Source organism: Gavialis gangeticus, unplaced genomic scaffold (genome assembly GCF_001723915.1).
Source record: "Gavialis gangeticus isolate Ggan-Ray unplaced genomic scaffold, GavGan_comp1, whole genome shotgun sequence".
In the NCBI taxonomy this organism is placed as follows: Eukaryota; Metazoa; Chordata; order Crocodylia; family Gavialidae; genus Gavialis; species Gavialis gangeticus.
Window position 1 is genome coordinate 11,648,675 of NW_017729002.1, and position 9,702 is coordinate 11,658,376.

General features: G+C 36.5%; 1 protein-coding gene across 3 annotated transcripts in view; it reads right to left on the bottom strand.

The window, feature by feature from the left end:
- Positions 1-9,702, bottom strand: part of RBFOX1 (RNA binding protein, fox-1 homolog 1) — a 2,526,522-nt gene that overhangs the window by 545,627 nt on the left and 1,971,193 nt on the right. The gene's annotated exons all lie outside the window — the stretch shown is intronic.

Below are 9,702 nucleotides of genomic sequence, written 5' to 3' on the forward strand. Positions count from 1 at the left end.
CAAGAAGGACAATGGCATATTGAGCTGCGTCAGTAGGAGTGATGCCAGCAGATCAAGGGAAGTGAGTCTTCCCCTCCATTGAGCACTAGTGAAGCCACATTTGGAGTATTGTGTCCAGTTTTGGGTCTCCCGCTACAAAAAGGATGTGGAGAGAGTCCAGCAGAGGGTAACAAACTGGTTTGGGGGCCGGGGAACATGACTTCTAAGGAGAATCTGAGGGAACTGGGTTTATTTTGTCTGGAGAAGAGAAGACCAAAGGGGATTTAATAGCTACCTTCAACTACTTGAAGGGTGGTTCCAAAGAAGATGGAGCTAGACTATTCTCAGTACTGGCAGATGACAGCACAAAGAGCAATGGTCTTAAGTTGCAACAAAGGAAGTTTAGGTTAAATATTAGGAAGAACTTTCTCAGTAGGAGGGCAGTAAAACACTGGAACCATTCACCCAGAGAGGTGGTGGAAGTGCCATTCTTGGAGGTTTTTAAGGTCAGGCTAGACAAAAGCTTGGCTGGGATGATCTATTTGGGGATGGTCCTGCTTTGAGCAGGGAGTTGCACTAGATGACCTCCTGAGCTTCCTTCCAATCCTATTTTTCTAAAATTCTATGATCCTGGAGCTGCAAAAACCCATTCATTCTATAGCAATGTGACAAGCAACCTGTCGTTGCAGACTAACAGACCACAAAGTTCAAGTACTAGGTGGATGACATCCATCATTTTTCATTCCTATATCTAGATGGCAAAGGAAGTTTTCCTCACCACCATATTGAAGCAGGAGGAATGCCAAGCTGTCAATCTAACACTTCCATTATTCATCAAAACATGCTTCCCATGGGCATGGCAGAGCATAAGTGTATGGATTTTTCAATGCAGCATGCTCTTTTTGATATAGAACTGACTTGCTGATAGGCACCATGCATAGTAAAGCTTCCTGGTAAACAGTAATTGGAATCCACTGACAAATAGTTTATGAAAAGCTACCAAGTAAAAAAATATATATATATCCTGCAGTGGACTTAGCAGGAGGAATTTCAATTCAGAACCTCCTATTCCCTTCAGATATGACATCTAGGCATGAAAGGATCATGGATAATTGTCCCAGTCTATTTGTATTCATAGCATACCTTCTTTTTACAATATTTTTAAACCTTTGCCATCTTGACCTAGTTGGAGGTTTGGCTGAGACCTGCAGGGAAAGGAAAATCATGAAAATAATGGCTAGCATCATTCAAGGCAGACATTCATGGCAGAAAGTAGTAGAGACGCCTTGTTGATTGTGGGGAATTTGGAAGGGTTAGCTTCCAAACCTGTGGCTCAAAAATAGGAGATAGCATTTTTCTGCAAAGGAATGTAGTTTCCTATAGAGATTCAGCATTGACCCAATACCCAGGGTTTTTAGAAACTCGCCCTCCCATGTTTCCCCAAAAAATAGATTTGCAAGACTACTTAGACATTGGGGCACCCACATCTGTTTGGGTTGTGCTGTGGGCTGGATAGCACAGTAGCAGAACAGCACAGTTATTATTAAAGTGGAAAGCCATAAACACATTATATTATTGCCAACAGATAGCAGGAAGCCAAGGATTGCACAGACTTTGTATTTCCGTCCCAATTATTTAATAGCTATTAATGCCTTCTGCCTTTGGGTTAACTCTACTCCTTCTTTCTCTCTCTCTCTCTCTAAATGGTGGTAGCCTTTTCAGCCATTCTTAAGGTTTAGTTTGTATCAACCAGTGTTGACACATGCCCTTTTAAAGTCCCAGTCAAGGACTGGGGTAAAATTGTGCAGAGAGGACGAGCAACTGGAGAGGATTATTTTCTGTTTGGTTTGAACTCAGTTTGTTAATTAGTTATTAGGAATATTAATTGGATATGAATGAGATTTTGTTGCTGCCAGGGAGAGACTGAAGGGTGAACAGCTTCCCCTCCTACTCTGGCAGAAATATTTAAAATACCTCCCAATTCTGCTTCAGCAGAGCAAAGTAAGAACAGATTTTGGCAGTTTAAACTATCTTTATGACTGTGGCCCATATAAGCAGTTACCCACTAGGGTTTTCCCACGGTATTCCAAGACCAAGAAATCCCGTGAGTAGAGGGCAGAATATGAACAGAATGCAATGGAGTGGGATCCATGGCTTTGGTTAGAGGAAAAGAAATACACAACAGACATATGAATCATTCATTATTCAATGCTAATGGGCATTAAAATGGAGGAAGTGTTATAACCCACTTGCTCAGCGCGCGGGCGCACACACACACACACATCCCTTGCTTAATGTTACTCTGCCATCATTAGCATAAAGGGATCATTGACTGCACTAGTAGATACTGTTGTGTTGTTTTCACAGTCACAACTTGCACACATGATGATTGCAATGCTATTTTTGGAACATCTCTCTGGTATTGCTAAGAAAGAAAATAGCTATGCAGCACTTTTCACAGAACTGTCACATTTCAGGATAATTAATGAGTGAATTGGGACTAGTGAATTTTTATAGAAACTATTTTCAAAGGTTTTTACAATTCCCTGGAATTGTTGCTTAAAGATGATGCTCTGTCCTAGCCTGCTTCCCTACATGCTTTCCCTAATCTAATATTATTGTATAAACTCAGGAAGGTGACATCCTTACAACACTTTACTAATCTCTCAGGTTATTCATGAAACTAATGGGAAAGTTGGACATGCTGTGGTTAATGTTCATCTTTTAACATTCAGCCTTGACTGACTTATGGAAACAAATGCTGCTGAGGATGATGTTATATTCTCTGGGACAAATTCTGGCCAAAAGATGCGCATACATTCAGTGCCAGAAAAGCTGCAAGCCACAACGGGAATATATATCAGAAAGTGACTCTTGCCATAGAGTTTCTTTCACAAATCACTGAGAAATAATGCACCACAGGCTTTTCTTGATGGCACTGATACAGAAATTTAGCAGCATGTTGCTGGGAAGTAGGCATGATCCAGAGGGACATATCCACATGCAGCATGAAATCATGCCATCTTTAAAAACATGCACTACATGTACACAAAGTATTACTGGATGCATTAGAAAAACAATGCCTTGAGTGCATTTCTGAGGCTAAATACAGGTGCATGTAAACAATGCATTTAGAATGTGCATTACAAAAGGAATCAGATTTCAGGACAAGACACCAGGGGTTAAATCCTCAGGGGAAGTCAATAGACTATATTGACTTATACCAGCTGAAGATCTGACCCCTGACATCTTATACAGAAATCAGATTCTATGTTGTTGTGTACACTGTAAAAGTAGCATTTATACACACTTGTATTCTACATGATAAAGTCACCTAAGCATTCAATTTTTGCATATGCCCATAAAAACTATTCTGTGACTGACTGCTCGGTTCCCTATGTTCATGTGCATAGGTAAAAGCTAATTCTTCAGGGTGATTAAATTATTTTGTAATATTCAACATGGAGATTCTGTGGAACTGGTTTTCCATAGCTTTGTAGAGATGTCAAGAGACAGCAGACTAAAAGTGATTTACATCATTTATGGATCCAGCCCAAATATTTTGGCTTTATGTAATCCCAGATATTAATTGTCATAGTATTTCTCTAATGACAGACTTCATCCTTCCCTCAAAATGTTGGGAAGTATCTCATTTATTTCAGTTTAAACTTATACTTGTCACATACTATTCATGGAATATGCACAACACTCAAAATCTCTTAAAGGAGCTGACACTTAAAGGGACAGATTTTAAAATCAGTATCATGTTAAAACCTCACGTGATTGATGTACAAGGATAGCTGGGTGGGAGGTCAGCAAGCATTCTTAATTAGCTATGCATAAAAAGTGAGTCGTTTTAGCTATGCCAAGCACTGAATATCATATTCAAACTTCATTTTAGAAACTTGCAACATCAGGCTTGAATGACTTAACTATGCTTACTCATAAACTATACACCAATTCACTGTATGCATCTTTAAATATGGATCTTTGCGTATATTCCCTGAGTACGCAATCCTGTTTCAAAATGTGGGTTCAAAGTAAAAATTATACATATAGAATGCATAAGAATTACATGAGTACTATTTGAAAGAGCTCAAATTGAGACATATATAAATATTAGTCCCAATACCTTTTAAAACATTACGATCAAATTTACTTCCTTTTATTTTGTGGTGAGATGGATAGACTTCTTTTGCAATTAATGCAACACAAGGCCTGATTTTCAAAAGGCCTGAATACCTATTGCTCTTTTTGAAGTCAATACTAGCTGTAGATTCTTCAAATCTGTGAAAAATCAGGTGACGGAACTGGAGGAACATTGTTTAAACATTGCAAATGTTAGTATATCTACAGATGAGATGTTACTCATAGTAGGATATAATATTTGCTGGAGGTATTTATCCTAGCCACTACTGTGTTCACTTGCCCTACCTATAAAAATACAAATGATGATTTTGCTGAGGTATGCAGACACAAAAGAAATACTCATCTGGTACACTATTATACTATACTATGCTAACATAAAATACATGAACTTATTATATAAAGGCATGTAAAATGGGTTAACAGATAAAAAAAATCCAGAAGCAAAAACAGAAAGAGCTATGAAATAAGAAGTCTTTTACTAGGGAAAATAATATACAGAAAAGCCCCATTCTGCAGGTCTCTCTCACTGCTAACATAGTAAAAAAATCCCTTGTCTATATTTTTTTTTCCCTGAGTAAGGACTGCAAGATTGTATCTGGGGGTGGGGGGGGAGGGGGGATTGCCTAGTTCCAATGAATGTTTTAAAAACAATATAATCCTGACCAAACTTAATTATTGTAAATTAGCATGTGAAGATGCACTATGCCTTAAAAAAGATGTTTAATGTTGAAAGCTATTTCTACTAAGTAAAATAAAAATGAATATCTGATTTGTTATAGCTACAATATGTCTTAATATTTCACAACTCAATATTACTATTTAAATGTAAAATGTACAGATGAAATTATGTAAATACATTATTACCACAATAATTTGTACTTTATACCTTAGAAATTTGCTATTATTTGCAAACTGCTAGATATCATAAAGTATTTTCTATTGCTCAAATTATTTTTAAAAATTAAGACGTGTTTGACCCAAACAACTGATATGTACAAATCTTAGAGCACTAATTACATAATATACCTTTACAAAATAACATAATATGGGTTCAGCTTGTTTCTCTGTTTTCTGTTTGAAAAATAGATTGTTTAATAACCCATCAAAGCTATATGTAAACCAAGGAAACAATAGAGCAGATGTTGACTGCTGTCTTGTGCCTCGTAGACATAATTAAACACAATGAGACACTCATGCACCCAAATAATAGAGGACAAACAAATAAAAAAATGGTACAATATAAACATAAACCTCATTTACTGGACACCTGCCTTGTATTAATCCACGATATTTACACCATTTATCCTGTGATGAAAACAGAAAACAAAATCATATCCTTATCTGCATTCAGCCTTCAGACAGCAAGACAAACTATAAACAAAACATTCTTCTTAACATTAGCTTTAATTTCAGTACTGCTGATTACTGCATTGGTTAGTTTCAGAAAGCTACTAGGCAACCGTATTTTGTAATGCAACAAAATTCTGACAATGCAGTCACATTTTCTGTAAGCAAAGGCTATATAAATCAATGAACTTGAACATGATCCAAATGGACCAAAGACATTGCAACTGCTCTATCTGATAATATTATGCGCTTTCCTTATCAAAGGAGGTATTTTCCCTAAACAGTAAACTTACTTAATACCTTAAAACAAAATGCACATTTGCACACACTCCTTTGAAAAAAGATAAATAGGAAATATAGTAATGATTACATAAATATATCACTTCATATTTGTTCTGATGTTAGTGTCCCATGGCATTAATTCTCTACACTCATCAGGGAATTTTTACTATACTTTGCCAATTTTCATTTAAATAATTAAATGCATGTTTTCTCCTGTCATATTAACACTGATCCAACATTTGAAAGTAGTCTTCATTACATGAAAATAAATCTGTTGAAGCATCAATTTCTAGGCTTGCTGCTGGAGAAAAAGAAAGTTTCTAGGCATAAGAACAACTTTGATACAGAAAATAAAAAACTGTGCTTGTTACAAAAACAAAGCTAAGGCACATAATTCCAATTAATAAAAAAAATCCTGCAGATTAATATCTGCATTGTCCTAAAATTGGTATTCTAGTGAGCGTTATTACAATTTTATTTCAAATAAAGGACAATTACTTTGTTTACTGCAAACACATATTTTCTCTTGATATTTGACTTGGTTATGTGTAAGAAAAAAGACAGAATCTAATGTGATCTGCATCTCTTTATGCTAATAAAACTGTGCTAGCATGTTTCCATAGACAACACCATAAAGCATAAATACCAAATGGAAAACAAATGGAAGTATAATGCCACTGTGAAGCAAACCAATCAACCCTAAAACAGCTGAGATAGATCTCATCCAGTAGTTCATTCATTCTTTATAGAAAAGCAATGAAAATATTCCTAGGTGAATCAGATTAAAAAAAAATGCATAGTTGCTCTGCAAGGTGGTAAAGCACTAAATTCTTTTGATTTATGGAGGCAGCATCCACCGCATTGAGCAAAACAGCTCAGCATGCCGGGACCCTTTTTCCTGAAATTCCTTTATTAACACAACTAGGCTCTGCTAGTGAACAAAAGCATTGGTGTGGTGCGTATAAATCATTAATACTATGCTGTGCAATGGCTGAATTTCCTGTGCTCGCTGGAAAGCCTTCCTGCACAACAGGGATTTGGGGGTTGGAATTGGCTGCTATGAAATGTACTCCATCATTCTCTGTGTTTGACGCTTCCCAATAGCATTTTACTTTCCCCCTTTTTAGTCCTGCAAGCCCAAGAATTGCAATAGAAATTTGCCGGTGACTATGTCTGGAAAGGAAGGAAAAAACTCATTTGCAAACAAAATTAATTGTCCTGAATCTACATCTTCTGGTTGTATTTAAACAAAATCGCCTGCAAATTAATATTACTTTATTTCAAACTGAAAGGCAAGTAACATGGATAATGACATTATAAGTTTGCCTTGTTTTTTGTTTGTTTTCTTTTCTTTTCTCCCCACCCCCCCAAATCGTGCTCCTTCAAAGGAAGCTTTTCCTTAAATGAAGGAAACTTTTACATCCCAAGGGAACAATTTTTTGATGTTTAGGAACTATGTGCAGATCACTTATGCAAAAGGAGCTTCAAAAGCAACCCATATCATCTTTGAACTTTGGTCTCCCAACATCCTTTCTGGAGAGGGATATGTAATTCCTTGTACCACTGATAAAATAGAGTGAAATTCTAAATGGCGCTGTAGGACACACTAAGGAAATTAAATGCAAGTTCTTAAAATTACAATATATAAAGAACATGATACATCAGATTTTTTTTAGTGGATCCTCAAATCAAGTATTACAACTATTTATCGCACCTCTGGTCTTGTACCTTGTACCCAATAACAAAGCTTTAAAAAAAAGAAGCCTTTTTCAATATCTTTTGTCTAAAAGTAATTGACATGCAGTTCTTATACAAGAAACCTCTTACTAAAGTGTTCTTTAGGATCATGCTTTAAGGAAACAGTACATATAAAGACTATTGTTAAAACAGCAGTCCCACACCATATGCTCGACATCAGGACAAGTGGGATATGTTATAAGGCAACTGGGGATACAGTCACTTTTTCAGGTAGGCCAAAGCTTGATGCCATCTACGTTAAGCACCAGCACTGGCGTAATCCATTCTTAATCAACTACTTGGTAAACCTTTGAACAATCTTTGATGTGGTTTCGCACAATTGCAAAAGCAAAAATCAGAACCTTTAACATTCCAATGTGCCAGCTTACACTTATGCAGCCATCCAGCATAATAAAGATTATAAGAATAAGCTTGCAATGCATGCAGAAGCCCCTCTGCATTACACAGTAATGACATTCTGAACAGAAATAAATGAAGCCCCTGCAGTGCTATTCTGTCAGCTTTTGAAAGTAAATAACTTCGCTTTTGACAAGACAGAGACAATTTTTTTCCTCCTCCTGCCATGGAGCATTAATTGAGCTATGCAGTCATGTAACATTCCAGAGACAGGAGTAACACATGACTAGGGAAAAAAAGCTTCAAGAAGGAAGGGACAGACCCATAATATATTGCTTTCCTGGACTTCCTTCCATTCTCAAATTTTCTATGTAACTCTAATTCCATTTTTTCTGGGAGAACTTTTCAACGAGGTTTTTCTTTCTGGTCTCTACAACTTCTGCTGAATCGGTTTCAAACAAACCTTACAAACTTTCACCAACTGCTATATATTTAAACACTGTTAGAGAACTTCAAAGTTACATTTTACCACTTTTTTTATTTCTCCTTGTTTTCAAGTGCAGAAGACAGCTTTCATGCAGCCCCTTAATACCTTTAATAAAACTATGTATTTAATAACACAGCTTGCCACAGTATATAATAAAACAAAATAGCAACACCACCAGACAGGGAAAGACCAAACCCAAGAAACAGCCCACCAAGACACAGTAAACTATACATATTTAATATATTTTAGTGGATGTTCAAAATAAGTTGGACAGGAAGATCAAAAATGTATAGGACTAAGAGCACAGAAGCACACACACACACACACACACACACACATATAAAGCTAAGCATACTCACAGGGTTACAGTTAAGAAGGCAGACAGAATTTTGTTGATTTTGATGGTAAATGGTCAAAAGTCAAACATAAAAATGGTCTTAATTAGGGTTAAACCATTTGTGTTATCATACATCATAGCTTGAGTATCTCTGGTGTTCACATTTTAAAGTTGCATGTACTTTTGTTCCGTATCTGCAAAAAAATCATTACTTCACTGTGAACAAATATAGTCCTCTGTATGCTTTAGTTCTTACTACAGTATCTAATTTTGATTCTGCATGTGTTTAACACAACAAAAAAGGGCAGGATCAAAACAGAGTGTGATCTCTCCACAGCTGGAGCTTGCTATAGAGCAAAAGACCAAAGGCCTGACTACAACTACTCAGCATACTATAGACATTAAATATGCTATTTTCCCTAATTAAATTCACCGGGCTGCTGCACTGACAGAGGAGGAGGGGAAGCAAAATGTAAAAGGAGTCAATGGCTCTGCACTAGGCTACTCAGAGGTAAACGAGGGATGCTAGCAAAGGAATGACAAGAGCTCCTCAGGAGAGCCCATCTATTACACACCTCCGTTTAAAAATGGATTAATCAAGCACGTGAACACCTTTAAGAGGCTGTAGACCTTGGAGGAGTCTTCATGTGAAAAGCACTGATTTCTATAGTTCTACTAATGCCATTATATCACTATAATGAATAGCGATAAACTCCTGCTCACTTTCCCATCTCTGTTACCAGTTAAAAAAACTTAGAGTATTAGGAACACAGCTTTCTTATCAGCCTATTATTTAGTTGCTTGTGAAAAAATATACAAGCAACCAAAAGCCCCTGCACATTCCAACACTTCCATAGCTGCTGCTAATAAATATAAATGAACAGAATGAAATTGCTTGCTCTTTACTCCAAAGACATCTCAGTTAACTGACCACTATGCACCTCCTTAGGGATAAAATATCACAGCATGTTTCTTGGTTAGTTTTTTTCTCTCTCTCTCTTTTTTTTTTTTTTTTTTTTACAGCTAA